At 37.1% G+C, this 20,182-nt stretch overlaps 1 long non-coding RNA gene across 1 annotated transcript; it reads right to left on the bottom strand.

The window, feature by feature from the left end:
* Positions 1-2,299: 2,299 nt before the first annotated feature.
* On the bottom strand, positions 2,300-19,432 carry LOC129637948 (uncharacterized). The gene is made up of 3 exons (XR_008707640.1): positions 18,985-19,432; positions 5,523-5,674; positions 2,300-2,318 (listed from the first exon to the last, which is right to left on the bottom strand). It is a non-coding gene; the product is annotated as an uncharacterized LOC129637948 (long non-coding RNA).
* Between the last annotated feature and the right edge of the window lie 750 nt (positions 19,433-20,182).

Below are 20,182 nucleotides of genomic sequence, written 5' to 3'. Positions count from 1 at the left end.
TAGCCATGTTCAATGAATTACATTTAATGTTATGTTAGCGCTAATCAAAGGTAGTGACATAAAAAAATTGACTACAAAATATTACATATATTTAAAAATGATTAAAGATGCCATAAAATATTGTATTAAACACATTTAACATATTTAAAATATTGATTGCTTCTGAATGTCAAAAAGAAAACTGTGTTCAGCTGCAATAAATATAATAATTAACATTAGTATATTTCATCCTTCTGTTCATCATGATAAGAGTGTGTGTGTGTCTCTCCCTGCCAATAACAGATGCATATCCAAATTATCAGGGGAATAGTTTGAAAATGCACAGGTCTATCCATTCTACTGGAATGGAATCTTATTGAAGGTATCCTCTAATACTAATTTTGAAAGTTGTCTAGGTATTTCAGACTTTGGCCCCTCAATTAAATTGAGAACCATAACTATAAGCAGTGGGAAGCTCAACTAAATTAAGAACCATAGCTACAGGCAAGAGAAGAAATCATCTCTACAGTGCAGATTAATAAAATTTTTACCCTAGTCTTAACCAGTTCCTGCCATCAGATCTGCATGCATTTATAAAGAAAACTAATAAAACAATTTCCAAATTCTCCTCTAAAAGAAAAACTCCTGCTTCTTCTACTCATAATATTCTGACATCAACTGTGAGGAATTTTCCTGCATGTTGAGAAATTCTGACATAGCTACCTGGAGTTACCTCGGAACACACAGAAAAAGGACTTAGTCCCACAAAGTTTGTCCCTTACTTCAGATACCAATCGCAAGTCCAGGCCTCCCATACTTCAGTCAGCTGTAAAGTGGGAATTTGTATGACCCTCTCTTTTGGTTCAATAATTTGCTTTAAGAGCTCACATAACTCAGGGAAACACTGACATTTACCACTTTATCATAAAGGATCTAATAAAGAATACTGATGAACAGTCAGATGAAGACGTAAATAAGGCAAGACAGGAAATGTGTGCACAGAGCATCCTGACTTCTTTGGATGTGATTCCCTCCCAGCACCTCCACCTGTTCACCAACCTGGAAGATGTCCAAATACTTTTTTTTATGGAGGTTATATTACTTATTCATGGTTGATTTGATTAAATCATTAAGTCAAGGTTGGAAATTGGGACTCGAAGTCCTAACCCTCTAATCACGTGATTGGTGCCTCTAGCAACTTGCCCCCATCATCTAAAAGTCACCTCTCTATCATAAACTCAGGCATGAGCTTCCCTGGAGGCTCAGATGGTAAAGAATCTGCCTGCAATGCAGGAGACACGGGTTCAGTCTCTGGGTTGGGAAGATTCCCCTGGAGGAGAGAATGGCAACCCATTCAGTGTCTTGCCTGGAGAAGCTAATGGACAGAGGAGTCTAGTGGGCTAGTCTAGTCTGTGGGGTGGCAAAGAGTTGGATACAACTGAGCAACTAACATTCACATATATTTGAAAGGGGCTTATGAGTAATAAAAGATGCTCTTCCCACTCCTATCATTCAAGACACTACACAGATTTGGGGAGTCATGTGCCAGGAACCAAGGATGAAATATATATATACACACATACATACATACATACATATACATTTTATTATATCACAAAATCACATTCTCCAATAGCATTGTTGAGAAATTTTCTGATGAGAGTTTTTCCAACTAATGATTTTGTGAAGAGATAAATGGAAGAGTGTTATACCTGACATTCTTTATTTCGATTGTACTATTTCAAAGTTTCTTGCTCTCTTAATCAAGCCATTCCTTTATCCTAAGCATCTAATCCCTTCACCCTATACCCTGACATTTCATTCTGATGTGTAGTAACTGAGTTCTCAGATTGATATTCCGCTCATTCCCATTCCTACAAGAACAAAAGCTGTACTTCTTTGGATCTGGATCCACCCTCTCTTTAGAAGAACAAATTAATTTTTCTTTCTTGTCAATTCACTAAAACAGAGTTCACTAAAACATGCCTGTCATGAACATAGTGAAGTCAATTATGTTATGTTTAAAGTGAGGCGGTATCAAAAAGAGAAAGTTGTTACATAAATGTGGATCAGAAAATCTGAGTTTCAGAAAGAGCATGGTTCCTTAATATTACCTGAAACCCCACTGAGTCTGCTGGGGTTAAAGTGGACGGTGGTGTCTCTCGGAAGACTTGCTGTTTAGGTCAGGCCTTTATATCACATAACTCAGTGCAGCTGACAGACAATGAATCCAATACAATGAATCTATTCATTGAACTGGTAAATATTTATAGTAACATTTGGACGTTTGAAGAAGCCTCAGATATTATGATCATGTATAAATTTCCATTTAAAAAAACCTGCAGAACAATGATTGTTAATTCTGAGTGAAGTATGCCCTGAAAGCTTCAATACCTTAATTTCATTTATGTTTGTAGAATACATGTCATATTGAAACATCTTGCATTTCTCAGCACTCCTTTGTTTGGACATTGGTCAATAAGGTACTTTTAAATACTAAAACAGTCGCTAAATACCTACATTCTCAGGAAAACAGCGATGCTCTAGACTTGTATATTTTACCAAATAAATTAGAGTCTATTACAATGATAACACATAAGATAAACACATCCATAAATAAAGAATGAATTATTAAAGAAATAAAGATTTATTTCAAATACATGGCTATATCTTAAGTAATCAAGCACTTAGGCGAACACTTCCTTTGTTTAGGCATAAGCACTCATTTTGCTATGCAAGGTCGTGTGTTTGGAAATGATAATCGAAGTCAAAGTATTTTTGCCCCTAGAGTCTTCATTCAGAGTATTTTCCAGTGGTGTCACAAGTAGATAAATGCACCTAATTACTAGATTGTACATCCTCATATATGTTTATTTGACTATGCAAACAACCCACCAAATGTATAATTTTCCCTTCTTAAAAAAAACACAGTAATTTAAATGCAAAAGATATGTTAATCAGCATTATCATTGAGATTTTTCATATGTCAAGTTAGGATGCTAGGAGTGATCATTTTGCTGTCAGCAATAAACCAGCTTACACTGGGAATTCATTATGGAAACATCGCATCATAGTCATAGCAAGCACGGTGCCGGCTTTTATATAATAACAATAATAATATGGTACCTACAAACAGTTTACAAGTGTAGGGAAAGAAAGGTAGAGTTCAGGCTGTAATACTGTAGAAAGAGTTGATTAAACAATAAGAACAAAATTTGAAAATGAAGGGAATAAACAGAATATACTTTCAAATTACTGTACAAATTCTTTTGAAGTACAAGTAGTCATTACAATAGAAAAATTTGAAGTGGAAGGGTTTTAATTATACAATGAGTGGTGGGAATGCACCAGCTTAAGGGTACTCCTATTAGCATTTCTTGCAGCAATTGTTATTTTAATTGGCTGAAATAAACCATAATGCCCCAGGCCCCTGATAAAACTGTGTAGGTTGGCAGCTTTTTTTTTTTTTTTTCTTCCCTTTATGAAAGAGATCCATTAAGAAAGCTTATATTTTGATTTTTTTTTTAAGACCATTGCTACTCATTTTTATCATTGCAATAGTGCCTGGAAACTCTTCTTGTCATGCCCCTTCCATCAAACTATCACATGTCAGATGTGTATTTTATCTTCAGGAAGAAAAGTTTCATTTGAGAGTTTGTTTTCTAACTAGGAATTTACTCAAAAGTGCCTCCAACCCCCACCTCTGTCTTTCCACTTCTCTTCCAAAGTCTCAAAAATTCTAAGGCTTTATAATTTGTTTTAAATTCTAAAAGTAACTAATGAGTTGAGTATGTAAAATATACCCATATCCTTTAAAAATACAATCATTTTATTCCTGATACATTTAACTATGCATTTTCTAAATATAAAACTAGGTACTGAATGTATGAGGTTTCAGTGTAAATGTTCTTCTTCTCAAGTTTAAAATTAACATAACGAAATGCATCTAAATTTTTATAAACTGGTAGAAAAAAACGGAAGTTCTATTTAAGAAATCTGATAATTTTACCTGGGTGGGCTAAATTTCAGCTTGTGTATATAGAGGTGGCAACCACTTAGGGATAAAATGTGTTAGTTCAGGAAAGAGGCCATGAAAGCTTGAGCAAGGGGAAGGCTGCAGTGGAATTCTGCAAGGAATGGGAAATAGATTTGATTTGAAAATAGAAACAACGGTGTAAATGCCGAATTATGTAATCAGAACAACAACAAAAAAACTCAGAGGAATCAAAAAATAATGATATAAATGGTAAAAACCTGGGGAGACCTTGAGAACAGCAGAATTAGAAAAGAAATAACAAAACGAAAGATGGTTAGCTCACATTGACATATTTTAAATCAATGGCAAACATATTTGTTTAATATATAGACATCTACATTTCTAGACACGTGAGTGAGAAAGCATGAAAGCAGCAGAAGAGAGATATAGTTACAGATTTACTCCTCTGTGGTTTCAGAGACAAAGAGTGCTTTGGCCTCTCAAAAGATACTATGCAAATATTATACAGAAAACATATTATGCACATACCAATTCAGAAAATTTTCTGTTATAAATACTTATGAATTATGCCAAGGTATTGAATATTCAAGCAATATGATAATGTTGATAAATAGTTCTGCAATTTCAAGCACCGTGGTTTGATAACGTGAGAGATTCTGTGATAAATACAACCAAAGCTTTCTCATACCTTCAAGAAAATTGAACAGTGAAATAGTCTCAGAACAAAACTGAAGTTTGATATTCCAGGTACATCTATAAATTTCCTTGTACTAGTTTTAATAAGAACCCTGTTAAGTCAGTTTAATCATAACCCCTAACCCTTAATCAGGTCCTTCATCCTCCACCATTTCCCAGATGATATCTATTCAGCACACACTTTCTGCTGGCCACTAGGTCATTTTATCTCCCTTACTTCTGATGTTTCCTCTTGGTAGTTTCCTTGGCAGTAACTTTTCACTTGCCCATGCTGTATTAGGAGTTGAGTACAATCCCTATGCCCCACAGTGAAAACCCACAGTAGTGGTTCTGAATCTATGGCTGTGATCCTTAATAAAGTCTGCCTTGCCATCTTTAACAAGTGTCATTGCCTAAGTTTTTTTGCTTTAACACCCTCTGTTATGCTGAATCTATCTCCGTCATGAAGACAATGAGACAGTAGTAACTAAAGTTATATCCATTTTACTCTGCTTCAATTTTCATGACCTGAATGGCTCCCTGTTCCAAAGAAACCGAATCCTCATGCTCATAGAGATTCAGCAGATAGATGCAGAAGTATCAGAAAGGCTGTTGCCAAACAATGTCATTTAAAGCAAACTTCTTTGGAATATATAAGTCATCTGCAGAATTCCCAAAGAAGAGGCAATAGAGAAGATACTGTGTTTCCTATCAAAATTATTCAATTTAAAAGAACTCTAGTAGGATCGTCACAATTTTGAAAGTTAAATTCATGTATTTTTACACTTTAGATATAACAAAGAAACAAAACTTTCTTTCCTATGAAGGACATTTGTAGAAAATCTTAAGAAATGTAGGTTGAAGGACCTACCTTTGGTAAAGAACAGGTTTTCTGATGATTGGAGCCAAGATGAGGATTTCCTGCAGACTGGGGTTTCTTAAAGTGCTTCAGGGTCCCTGTCTGCTATTTTCTTATCTAATGTATCTTCACCTCTCAGCCCTTAATGACAGTGTTCCAGGGACCTAAAAGGGGAGAAAAAGACATTTTGAAAATACTGCTGAGTTACAGCAATGTCACCTTGTACTTGCTTCAGATGTGGTGCACTCAGGAATATAAAACAGAGACATCGTGTTACAGCAGTCAACTTGCTGAATACATGGTCAGAATGAAGAGGCTAGAACACATCCAAGCAGTGTAAAACATGGGGAAAAAAGACACTGTATATACAGGACTAGTTTGGCTTCAGGAATTGCTTTTACAAAGGATGCTGCTACCTTTTATTTAAGGAAGGAAGTTGCAGGCATGAGAGAAGATGGAGAAAGACACGTAAGCAAGTTCATCATTCAGTACACATGTATGGATTGCCCATGATGCACACTTACAATGATGAACAAGACTTAGACTGTCTTTCCAGAGTTTCCAGTGCAGTTGTATAAAAGATAAGAATATATACCATTTTAATGCAATGGGAAAAATGTGATGGTGGTAGGTTATGCTGGAGTCTACGTATTTCCTAAATTTGGGAGGAGAAAAGAGAGTAAAGGAAAAAAAAAAAAACACTTTCAACCAGAGAGCTGAAGGAAGTATTCAGTTCAGTTGCTCAGTCGGGTCCGACTCTTTGAGACCTCATGAATTGCAGCACGCCAGGCCTCCCTGTCCATCACCAACTCCTGGAGTTCACTCAGACTCACATCCATTGAGTCAGTGATGCCATCCAGCCATCTCATCCTCTGTCGTCCCCTTCTCCTCCTGCCCCCAATCCCTCCCAGCATCAGAGTCTTTTCCAATGAGTCAACTCTTCACATGAGGTGGCCAAAGTACTGGAGTTTCAGCTTTAGCATCATTCCTTCCAAAGAACACCCAGGACTGATCTTCAGAATGGACTGGTTGGATCTCCTTGCAGTCCAAGGGACTCTTAAGAGTCTTCTCCAACACCACAGTTCAAAAGCATCAATTCTTCAGCTCTCAGCTTTCTTCACAGTCCAACCCTCACATCCATACATGACTACTGGAAAAACCATAGCCTTGACTGGATGGACCTTTGTTGGCAAAGTAATGTCTCTGCTTTTGAATATGCTATCTAGGTTGGTCATAACTTTCCTTCCAAGGAGTAAGAGTCTTTTAATTTCATGGCTGCAATCACCATCTGCAGTAATTTTGCAGCCAAGAAAAATAAAGTCTGACACTATTTCCACTGTTTCCCCATCTATTTCCCTAGTGGATAATCAATTGAGGACACTGGAGACACAGGTATGGAAAATTATTTAGAAGACAGAAGTGAAAGAGCTTAAAAATATAAGAGAGAGCTAAGTCTGGGTACATGTGAGGAGATAAATCTCACCTGACTTCTGGGCTCTGTTTAAGAGAAGGGACCTGAATACAGAATATAAATTACTATCAGATTTTGAGCAATAAAAGCAATGCCTTGTGTAGTGTCAGGCTCACTGGAGGCCTTAAAATCTTACTAAATTATTTTTGCCAATTTACTTTAAACTCATTAATATAAGTTTTTCTAAAGTTGATCTCAAAGTGTTTTCACTCACATGTGTTTTTGGATCTAAATCAAATGAATATATGTAACATATGTATTTTTTTTTTAAGAAATTGGCTTTTATTTTTTAAAGACTGAACAAAGAAGTTTTTCTTTGGGTTTGTTTAAGCTGGGATGCTGATAAGATGGTTCTTTGCAAATGGACCATTTTGTGTCCATGGAGTAATATATATAGGCACCCATATAAATATGCATACACATATGTATACACGTATATAATTTTCTTTTCTTTCTTTCTTTTTTTTTTTTTTTGACCCTTCTATCTTTTGGAACTAGGCTGGCAAACCTAAATGTTTAGGAATTTGTGACACTTTTGCAAAATGATTTATTTTTATCTAATGAACATATGCAATAGGCAATTCAGAAAAAAGTAAAAAAAATTGGTATGTATCAAGTATAAACATCTATTTGCTCTAAAGTTGTGAAACAAAGTCATTCAAGTATGTCATTGGTTTAAAAGTGTATTTGCAAAATCCTGTATGTAAATTGGGTTTTACAACTAGCATTCCTAGGAGAGACAGAGGGAGGAGAGGCCCATGTTTGAAATGCATAAGCATGTGGTAACTCTTCAAATTTCAGTCCTCTTAAAGAGGGAGAACTAGACACCAGGTGGGTCTGCTTCCCTCCCTGATAACTTCAAAGCTCCATCCAATTATCTTTTACCTTAAACACAAGACAAAAAGAGCTGTTAGAGAGAAGATGCTGTAGGTGGTGGGGAAACATGAATCCTGTGCTTTACTTGCCTTCAGAACTGCTGAGCCTATAAGTAGGTTTTGTTCCCATTAATCAACTGTGTGCAGTAGGTTTAGGTTCCTATGGCATCAACTTGGATTATACTGAATTATGTGCACTTCTAGACCTAATCAGTGGTCTAGAAACAGTCATTCTGAATGAACAAAATAAGAGTTCTGCTGACTAGAACTGAAAAATGTAGTTCTGGCCAGTGAATGTATAGTTACACAGCAGTTCTTACAAATTCTTAATCGTTGTTGTTGTTCAGTCACTAAGTCACATCCAACTCTTTGTGACACCATGAATTGCATGCAGCACAGCAAGCTTCTGTCCTTCACAATCCCTTGCAGTCTGCTCAAACTTTTGTTCATTTAGTCAGCGATGCTATCCAACCATCTCATTCTCTGTCACCACTTTCTCCTGCCTTAATCGTTTCCAGCATCAGCGTCTTTTCCAAGGAGTTGTCTCTTCACATCAGGTGGCCAAAGTACTGATGCTTCAGCTTCAGCATCAGTCCTTCCAATGAATATTCAGGGTTGATTTTCTTTAGAATCGACTGGTTTGATCTCCTTGCTGTACCAGGGACTCTCAAGAGTCTTCTCCAAAATCACAGTTCAAAAGCATCAAATCTTCAGTGCTCAGCTTTCTTAATAGTCCAGCTCTCACATCCACACAAGACTCCTGGAAAAATCATAGCTTTGATTACATAGAACTTTGTTGGCAAAGTGATGTCTCTGTTTTTTTGATACACTGTCTAAGTTTGTCATATCTTTTCTTTCAAAGAGCAAGTGTCTTTTAATTTTGTGGCTACAGTCACTGTCCACAGTGATTTTGGACACTAAAGGAAAAAAAAATCTGCCACTGGTTCCACTTTGTCCCCATCTATTTGCCATGAAGTGATGGCATTGGCTGCCGTGATCTTAGTTTCTAAGTTACAGTAATATAAGACCTGATACCTCAGTTGGTAAAGAATCTGCCCGCAATGCAGGAGACCCCGGTTTGACTCTTGGATTGGGAAGACTCCCTGGAGAAGGGATAGTTTACCCACTCTAGTATTCTTGGGCTTCCCTTGTGGCTCAGCTGGTAAAGAATCCGCCTGCAATGAGGGAGACCTGGGGATGATCCCTGGGTTGGGAACATCCCCTGGAGAAGGCAAAGGCTACCCACTCCAGTATTCTGGCCTGGAGAATTCCATGGACTGTATAGTCCACGAGGTCGCAAAGAGTTGGACATGACTGAGCGACTTGCACTTTCACTTTTCACTTTCAGTATAAGACCTAAGTGGAAAAAACAAATCTCTGCTTTTCAGTCTAAAAATTCCCAAAGGAATGAGGTAGTAAAGCAATAACATCTGTTTTATACAGTTTTTAATCTATTTTACATGGTTTTAGTCATCAGAAAAGCATGTTTGTATTGTTATACATATGGTATATTTTATTATGTTCTTTAATTGGTCAGGTTCTTTCTCATCTCAGTGAAGCTTGCCATAGCCAAAATTGTTTTGTGTTTGCCTACCCAGAGTTACTCTCTCTCTTCTGTAAAGAGATGACCTCAATTATTTGTTAGAGACCACACTCCCTTCATTGGACTGTAATTTTGGTGGGACATTTATTCAAGGTGTTGATTATAATATTAACATAATATGGGTGGAAAATAATCTAAATTAGGTCAACCAAAATCTCTCTCAGGAAAATGAATCCTGAATACAATGAGCTAATAGAAAACACTTTATTCATTCTGTGACAGTGGAAACCTGATGATTCTTTTCATTTTTTTTTAATTCCTAGCTCTAGAAGTTACCTTATTTCGGTCTTTCTTGAAGCCTAGTGGTTCTATTTTTCATCCATTCCATAAACTGCCTCATGTATTGCATTTTTTTTAAAACTCAAGTTACCCATAGATGGCTTCTACTGCTTATAATCAAAGTATTCCAACTGACACAAACTGATAGAAAAGTTTATATGGGATGAAGCGAGGGCTAAAAAAAAGTGTATTATGAGAAAAGTAATGAGTACCCAAAGGGAGAAAAAGATAAATATATACATATACATACATATATATATATATATATATATATATACACACATATATGTATGTATGTGTGTGTATATATATATATATATATATATATGCTGCTAAGTCACTTCAGTCGTGTCCGACTGTGCGACCCCATAGATGGCAGCCCACCAGGCTTCCCCGTCCCTGGGATTCTCCAGGCAAGAATACTGGAGTGGAATATATATATATAATTGTGGGAGGGATAGAGGAGGGAGAGCTTGCTTATGTTTGCTTAAAAATAGTTTCATGGAGGAAGGAAAAAAATGGATGAGATTTTCATACAAGATGATGGGGATCAGAGCCTGTCTAAGGAGGAGAGAGCAGTATCAGTGAAAAGATCAAGGAAAGACAAGTTCAAGACATGACTGGGGGTTAGGAACAACCTCGGTTCATACATATAACTTTAGATAGAAATGAAAACTCTAGGAAGAACAGATTACCCATTTTTAAAGTAAATGTTTATTGTGTTCCGTGATGCAATGGTGAATAAGACAGACATGTTCCATGCCTTCAGGAAACTTGCATTCCCCTAGAGGACAGAGATGAACGGCTAACAAAAATATTATCCAGAGAGAAAATAAAATACTTTAGAAATGCAGTACGTTCTGTGAAGGAAACAAGGGGCTAAGATACAGAGGCTAAGGGCATGCATGGAAAGAGATTGAGGGAGAGCTGGAAGAAAGTTGTGATATTTTAGATAAGCGTTGAATTACAGGAAAAGTGGGGGAATGAGCATTCCCAGGCAAAGGAACAGAAAAATATGAATGTCCTAGGGAGAGAGGACTTTGTTCTCAGAATTGATAGAAAATGACTTCAGTCAGATGAACAAAGGAGACTAGCAGAGGACAATGCTGGAGAAACAGGCAGGGGACAGAGCCTACAGGTTTCTTATGCCTCACAGGCAGGCTTGGGCTTTATTTCAAATTCTTGAGGAAGCTATTTACACTTAATAAAGATCAACTTAGTGGCTAAGAAGAGAGGGCAATAGTCTTGAATGATGATTTACATTTGGGGTAATAAAGAAATGTGAGAAGTCAAGAAGGGCATATCATGATAACATAATGAGAGATTTAAACATGAGCGTGAAGTAGTTTTATATTATTATTATTCAGTACAAAATTTACAACTACTGAAAGTATTTACTGAGGTGACAACTACCTTCCATAGTAACATCATCCATAATACATGTTTCCACCTCTAATCTGCTATATTGCTTATACTTCCTACCATGTAATTTAGCCCTTATATTCTGACTAGATCTATACGTTTTATGTAATATTTTGTTTCCCAACTAGATAGAAAACACCTCAAGGATAAGACTTCTGCCATATATTTCTGTATCATTCACTTACCTAGCTTATATTTTAAATGAATGCTGCCTGTGTTTAGTCACTCAGTCATGTGTGACTCTTTGTGACCCCATGGACTGTAGTGTGCCAGGCTCCTCTGTCCATGGGATTCTCCAGGCAAAAATACTGGAGTGGGTTGCTATGCTCTCCTCCAGGGGATCTTCCCAACCCAAGTAAGGAACCCAGGTCTCCTGCATTGCAGGCAGATTCTTTACCATTTGAGCCACCAGGGAAGCTCAAGAATACTGGAGTGGGTAGCCTATCCCTTCTCCAGGGGATCTTCCTGATCCAGGAATCAAACCGGGGTCTCCCACATTATGGGCAGATTCTTAACCAGCTGAGCTGCCAGGGAAGCCCTCTGTCCAGTATAGATTATGTGAATATGAATTTGTAATAATATTTAATGCTTACTATTTTAATCCACCAGCCAATGCTGGGGACAGCAGTTTGATCCCTAGGTTGAGAAGATCCCTTGGAGAAGGAAATGGCAACCCACTTTAGTATTCTTGCCTGAGAAATCCCATGGACAGAGGAGCCAGGCAGGCTATTTAATCCATGGGGTCACAAGACTGGGATATGACTCATTGACTGAACAACAACAAAAACATTCTCTCGGCACTGTACTAAGGGCTTTACATATACAATTTAGTTTAACTCTCATTCTAAATCTATAAAGAAAGCCGTGTTATCATTTTATAGATAATAAACCAAAATTTACCACAATTAAGTCCCTTGCACAGTTGTTACTAATTGACTTACAACACTTTGGAGATAAAAAAAAAGTATCTGGTCAAGATAAGCTATTTACTGGTCAAATTATTTTGAAAAAATACCTGTGAATGACATTTGTACAGTATTAAACCACTTCCTGGCCCTACTGGGAATCCACTGTGAATCTGTTCATTGTGATAGAATCACACATAGCTTCCTCTGTCTGCATTTGCTAGCTGTTTCTGACAATATCTGTCATTTAAATGGAAAGGTTTATTTAACACAGAGACACTGTCTTACTCTTGTCATCTTTCACTTAATTAAGCTAAAACCATATTTTTCCCACCACAAAATCAAAAAGATGAGTACAGACTCTACAAAAGATATGACTGGTTCATTTTGTCTAGATTCTAAGCATTTCTAAACATCTAAATATATATGCAGAAATACCTATCACGTAATGATTGTGACACAGATTATGATTGTGGCCCAATTATCTCTACAGATACAGATGCCATAAAATTTGAAAGAGAAAGGAGACAGTGATATGAAGGGAAAAAAATAACAAACACATGCTAATGGGAATTAGAAGAAAACATAAAGGCTGTCAAGGAAAATTACTGTTGGGCTCACTACAGAAGGACACAAAAGGGAAAACAAAAATAAAAATAATTTAAAGTCTACCCCGAGGCATACAAATATAAAGAAGAGTAGAAGAATTTTAATTAGGCCAAAGTGCTCTAAATATTTGCTTAAAACTATTTCTCTCCTTAAGACACAACCACAGTGATGACATACTTGACATTTGCTCACAATCCATTTTCCTCATCCAAAGTTTAAATTTTGTAAACAGGCAATTCCAGTTTCTATTTTGGTTCACATTCTGAATGCAAATAAATATGGCCCAAACACCCTAAGGAAGAGAGCATTTAAATTGTAAGTGAAGGATGGCATTAGAATAAATATCAACACACCAATTTGTATTAAAAAAAATCAGATCAGACATTTGGCAATAGAAGTAATAAAGATCAAGAAGAAGGGAGAGATGGAGAAGGAGTAGGAAGAAGGGGAGAAAAGGAAGCATACCATCACTACACACACACTACACACACTACACACACTACACACACACACACACACACACACACACACAGGCCCTCATCCTTTTGAAATGTTTTAATTTCCCCAGGAGAAATCACTCCCCGGCCATATTTAATATCTCTTCCACCTGCACCCCCAACTCCCTGCCCCCAGACTAACTCTAATTCGGTGGAGGTTTCTTGACTTACAGAAAATTGTGTCATTTGGAAATAAGATCTCAACAGGCTGATTAATAACTGTGTTAAAAAGCTAAATTTTGGTGATAAACCACATAAATCTCTCTTAGATGTCGGCTCTGCAGCCTGTAGGGTTGATAGAGTCTAGGTCGTAGTTTCAGCTGAATTTCTTTAGGAGTTCTGGCTAAGGAGGGCCACAAGGAAAATGCCATTAGAGGCATTCATATGTTTTTAATGGACAGGCAGAAACTTAGATTAGGAAAACTCTGCAAATTGTCACTGATTATTTGGGTAAAGTAGGAAGAAAGTGGCATAACAACAGGTGAATGAAAATGCTTTTAAAATATTATTTAAATGCAGTCCTCAATTCTTCAAAAATTTAGAGAATTAATCACTTAGTTTCCTCATTTAGTACTCAAAATTCAATTTAGCCTAAAGCATTCTAATAAATATAAAAGACCTTGGAAATATACAAATATAATATTTTGTAAACATCATATGGCTTCACAATGTGGGACCAATTTACACATTTTACATTCTTTTTCTTATATGTGTTACAAAATATTATTTTTATTTTTAACTTTTTACTCTTCTTTTGTTATACATTGCTTCCACCACATAAGCTTTTTCTTTTTTTTTAAAGGAACAACTATCCAAACGTCATGGGACACTGCTGCTGAGTCGCTTCAGTCGAGTCTGACTCTGTGCAGCCCCATAGATGGCAGCCCACCAGGCTCCCCGTCCCCGGGATTCTCCAGGCAAGAACACTGCTGCTGCTGCTGCTGAGTAGCTTCAGTTGTGTCTGACTTTGTGCAGCCCCATAGATGGCAGCCCACCAGCCTCCCCCGTCCCTGGGATTCTCCAGGCAAGAACACTGGGTAAGTGTAATTTAAAAGTTATGACTTAAGAGCCTTCTCTGGTGGTCCAGTGGTTAAGACTCTGAGCTTCCAATGCAGTGGGTCGGGGAGTGTGGGTTTGATCCCTGGTTGGGAAACTAGGATTCCATATGCTGGGTGGTGAGACCAATAAGTAAATAAATAATAAAGGTAACAAGATTTTCTTCTCTGAGTAAAACACTACTACTCAGAAATTTGGTCAGGAAAGAAAGGCATCACAAGATGTGAAGGCATTAGTTTAGAAGCTGAAGATTAATTGTAAAGGGAAATTGTTCTAAGCGAGGCCACAAAACTAAAGCCCTGAAACATTCTGGAACTTTCTGAAAACCAGCCACACTTCCTACAAACAGACTAAATTGTGGTTCTATCTCAAATATTGTAGTTCTTTATTCTTGACTCTGATTTGATAGCTTACAATAAAGTCAGCAATCGATTGCGCTAGTAGCATGAATCCTGGAGCTTGGCTGTCTGGGCTCTATCCACACTCTGCCTCTTACTAGCTCTTTGACTTTTGGCAAGTAACTGAACCTCCCTATACTTCAGTTTCTTCATCTGTAAAATGGGAATAACTCTAAAGCCTATGTCATAATGTGGTTAGATTAGTTAATGTTCATAAAGGGGTTAGAATAATGACTAGGTTATAGTAATACTACATCAGTGTTTAGTGAATAAATATATGACATTAAAAATTACATTGTCTGTAAGAATCAGTTAGGCACCTATGCTATTCCAGTTCATGGGAAATACGATGGACCAGGCAGAATAGCTCACGTCTTTGGAATGTTGAGCTTACATTATAGAGACAAATTACAGAAATAGGCGTGAAAACAGATAAGCAAGATATTGTTTAATGGAGCTAAGTGCTGTAAAGAAATGTGTGTTAAGTGATTGTGATAGAGGAAAAATTCTGATTTAGGAAGGCTCTTGTGGGACCAAGGGGTTGGAGATGAGAAGCTGTGAGAAACAAGATGAGAAACAAGAACCCTTAAGAACTCAGGGACTGGAATCCTTGTCCTATTTCGGGACAGAACAGATGCCTGAACAAGGAGCATAGAGAAGGATGGGAGAAGCAAAATAGTGTCAGAGAAACAGGCATGGGTTCCACTGGCCAGGGCTTGGAATTTGACTTTTATTCTAAGTCCAATGGAAAACTATTGCAGGATTTAAAACCAAGACGCACATTGATCTAGTTTAACTGTAAATAAGCTCCTCTGTTTCTAAATGATGACTGAAATTCAGTGCCCCGTTGTTTGACTTTTTTTTTTTTTGGCATTGGCTTATGCTTTTGACCTTGCATTGTACCCTGTTTTTCACTGAAAAACACAGGAGATACTTGCTGGAAGCTTTAAGTATATCTGTCACTAGCAGATTTTTGCCTCCTAATGGCTTGGTAGCTGAACTCTTCTAGCTATACTTAAAACTAGCTATATATATATATTTTTTCCTCTCACTATATTTCATTCATCCAAATTTTGGGTGATCATTCTCCTTTAGTTTTTCAGTAACTCCTGAGTAGGACCAGCTGTATACATTAGCTGTAGGCAGCTACCTACATTTTTAAGTTGTGTGTGGAGGTGGGGGGCACTAGCTACCTTCATTTTTATGATGTGTGTTGGGGGGGAACTAGACAACTTTTACATGATATACATCTTCTTTATTACTAATCTATTGTGGTGCCTACTGTTGTTAACATTAGATTGATCTCATTGGGTTGCAAAGGCTAAATATCTGAGTAAACAGTGAATATTTTACTGAGAAGATAGAAAAATATTATCAGAGGATAGCAACCTGAGAGAACGAGACAGGGAGCAGGAGAAACTGAATGGAACAGGACTTCTAGCCCATGGTCCCCGTCCTATAAAAAGGGTTTATCTATGGGATATCTGTTTTTGTATCCTGCCTTGATCTACACATAATTTGAACCTGTAAGTGGATGTTCAAACTTTACATTTACAATTACTTTCCAAAACAATTATACAATTCTATTTATCCCATCCTATTTTAGATGAATTCTACGTATTTCTACTAGTACTAATCTTATTTTCTAAATTTCTGAAAAAAAAAATAACTGTTGAATTTTAAAAAACTGTCTTGAAATAATAAGGGAGGCATATAACATTAGGAAAACACTCTTCAAAACTGGGACTTGAGGGGACAAAAAGCCAATTCAAACAAATACCCTTTGTGCAAAGTACTATAATGAGGAAAGTGAGAACAGTAAGACAGGGCCCTTTCTTTCCAGGAGTTAGTAATGACATTATTTTTTTAGACTCAGTGTCTTCATTTCCTCATTTCATTTGACTCTCTCTGGCTTTGTAAACATTAGCTCCTTGCTTGCTTTTAAAAAATGGTGAAAGTGATAGTCATGTTCAACTCTGTGCAACTCCATGGACTGTATGTGCCTCTGTCCATGGAATTCTCCAGGCAAGAGTAGTGGAGTGGGTAGCCATTCCCTTCTCCAGGGCATCTGCCCGACCCAGGGATTGAACCCAGGTGTCCAGCATTGTAGGCAGATTCTTTTACCATCTGAGCCACTTAGATATCTTTAAAGTTTTGGGCATAGTTTGCTGGTTGGTTGAGGTTATTAATCGTAACATTCAAATATGTAGTATTTAAGTCCAGGACAATTCTGTTTCTCCAGTAAAACCAGGTAGTAGAAACCACATTTTCCATGAAAAATTCCTGTTCAAAGATTCAATAAGGCACCAAACTGTGAATATGTTGGACTTCTAAACACAAGTAAAACCAAATTTTATACCAAAAATAGGCTGAAGTTAGCATTTTTAAAAAGTAGTTACTGTGATCCTATCAGAATGTTTTCTCTGCACTCTGTGTCTCCAAATTCAATAATTACTATCATTCTGTCTTCTGTGTGAACGGGTTTTTCCTTAATTTTTAAAAGTCCTTTGCCACTTGAATATCCATTTTGGAAAAGCAATGTTGGTTAAACATTAATATAGTTCTTTGGTATGTTCCAGCTCTAACAAGAAATTAGGGAGCCTTGTTTTTGGTTTCCAAGTATTTCTCTATTTAGATGAGTAAGCTGATTAACTGCACTCATGTATTAGCCTTTTGAGGTATATGATTTGCTACAGTCTCATGCCTTTTAAAACCTTGATCTCTTTTTTCTTCTTTTCAGTTTTTATAATAAAGACACTTATTTCTTTAAACTTAAGCCATAGAATTATGTGTATGTATAGTGTAGTTTCCCTGAGTCTATGTTAAATTAAATATTGACTTTGCAAGCTCTGTATCATTTATTATTTACCGTTCTCAATCTGTGGAATTTATTAAAAAATTGATAAGAATGCCTGGTGGTGAAATCCCCACAGGTGTCAAATTGGATGACCCAACCAACCCAATTACAAAATTGACAAATCTATGGGTACTTCGATAAAAATGACACAATTTGATTTTAACAGGGACTGCTATTTTTTAAGGACACTTTGAGACATTTTCTTTGAAGGAATAATGTTCTTCAATTTTAGAAAACTATGAGTTTTTTTTTTCTATTCAGAAAATTGCTTTCTTGTGAGGCTTGTTAGCCTTTCTGTTCTTTCTTCCTTTTTCTAGAAGTTGATTTCTCATTCTTCTGCACTTTAGAAAATGTTGGGAGAGAATTTCAAGTATTTAAAAAAAATATTTTTAGCAGATTTACCTTTTGTGCAAAGTGTCAGACAGTTCAAGGGGGCACCCTGAGCTTTCTCACGTCTTTTGTAAGTGGAACAGAATTTCATTCCTAAAGAACAATTGCTCACATTACAAAAATAAGTCTCCTACGTAGGAGCTCTTGCTGATATCCTCCAGAGAAAGGATAAAAAATAAATGATCCTATAACCTGATTAATCTACTCTCTCCCCTCACCAAATCTAGGGCTCTCCAGAAGGTTGAAATGAAGGGTAAAAATGCTTTGCAGTTTCCCAAACAGTTTTTAAACTTCTACCATAGGACTGTTTTCTAATTTAGTTTCTGTGAGCAGAGGTCATATAACAAGTCAAACAAAATAGCCTTAAAGGTAGTGATTAAAATATTTGCCACAATTCTTAAATACAATGTTAAGAATATGGATAGCCTCAGTTAAAGGAATGTGGGGAGAGAACTGGTTACTTTCAATTCTACACAATTATCAAGAAAACCTTGTTTCCTCTATCACTCAATCTATCTGTTCACACATATACAGCTAGTGCAGTTTCTCAAGTCTAGCTGCACATTAGAATCACTTGTGGAGCTTCTAAAACTTAGCACTCCTGGAGTTGCAGCTGTGGAGAATCCACTTTAATTGTCCCACAACCTAGAGCAAGTATCAGTATGTGTTAGCGTCTTCCCAGAGGATGCTATGGTGCAGCCATGACTGAGAAATACTGGGTTAGACTGACACTCTTCCTCTAAATGTACCCTTGAAAACAACCAAAAAGTAAAATTATTAGGAAGAATTTTCCTTTCCAATGAAAACGAGACTTGTCTGGGAATGGTTGGTGTGTGCTTCGCTGGCATCTATTTTTTCTAGATATGCAATCACTCACTCCATGTTTTTATATTCATCTCAGTATCATTATTGGGGTTGCACAGAGTCGGACACGACTGAAGCGACTTAGCAGCAGCAGCAGCAGCAGTATCATTATTAGTAGTAGTATCACAGCTTCTGGAAGCCAAGTTTCAATTAATCAGTAAATTGACAGATACATTTAGACCCTATGCTCTGTGGATAATTCTGAACAAAAACGTTTAAAACTTCATCTCTGACCTCAGGGTACTTACCCAGTTTGTGATGAAGATAAACAGGCTGAGGAGTGTAGATGACAAGAAGAAAGGAACTGACTTTATGCAATGTTGCATTTGTAATATTGAGGACTGAAGAGACCAAAAGCCCAATAGCCTCTTTTCAGGTGGCAGGAGGAGAAGCAGGATACTGCACATTCAACCCGTGCCCAGAGGCACCAAGGGGGTGGACAGATCACCTGAGACCGCACTCTGGCCCAACCCACGGATTAGCCCTACCCACACCCCATTTTAGTAACTGATAACCCTCTGGGAATGAACAAGGAAATCTGTAACTTGTTTTCACTACCATGTGCTGCAGCAGGAGTACCAGTAAAGCCTTGCCTGAAATTCTCATCTACCCTCTCATCAATTTCTATTCATTACAGCATTCAAGGACCTGCTTTAGTAACAAGGTCATAAATAAATACAGGTGATGTCTGTTAAGTGTTCAAGTACTCTGTTCTATCATTGAAGACATTATAGCCTTAAATTCTTTCAACCTAGGATAGGTAAAAAACTTTATGTTCCTCCCACTCCTGCTTTCCAGGTCATTCAATACTCAATTATAAGGAACTTGTGATAGCAAAGTACCTGCCTATAGCATGCCTTTTACAGTAGGGAAGGGCTGTTTTGTAATGAAGTGTCAACATACCAGTAATTGGCAGCAAGGTGTGGTTACACCTGTGTTAACTACAGAGCTTAGTAATGCATACATGCTCAGGTGTGTTTACACTCCACTCTTTGTGACCTCGTGGGTATAGCCCACCAGGCTTCTCTGTCCATAGGATTTTCCAGGAAAGAATACTAGAGTGGGTTGCCATTTCCTACTCCAGGGGATCTTCCTGATCCAGGAATCAAACCCACATCTCCTACCAGGTCCTGTGTATTCTTTACCACCTGGGGAGTCCAGAGCTTAATAATAACAGGTGGTTAACCTTTGAAGAGTAGTGCCTATATGAACTGAAAATTTTGTCATAATAAAATGAATTTGAGCATTAACTCTGAAATCTGATTCCCTAGACTCTAGATTTCCTATTTCTGTGTGCTCGGAGTGAGAATTCAATCTTTAAGCCTCAGATTTTCCTATCCCTAAAATGGGAAATATGATAGTACCTATTTCAGATTTATTTTATTTTATTTTTTTTGGTAAAATCACATTCTGGAATTCATATCAAGTGGTTAATGGTATACATGA

The sequence above is a fragment of the Bubalus kerabau genome, chromosome 1, assembly GCF_029407905.1.
Source record: "Bubalus kerabau isolate K-KA32 ecotype Philippines breed swamp buffalo chromosome 1, PCC_UOA_SB_1v2, whole genome shotgun sequence".
Classification (NCBI taxonomy): domain Eukaryota; kingdom Metazoa; phylum Chordata; class Mammalia; order Artiodactyla; family Bovidae; genus Bubalus; species Bubalus kerabau.
This window is presented reverse-complemented; position numbering and strand designations above follow the sequence as displayed.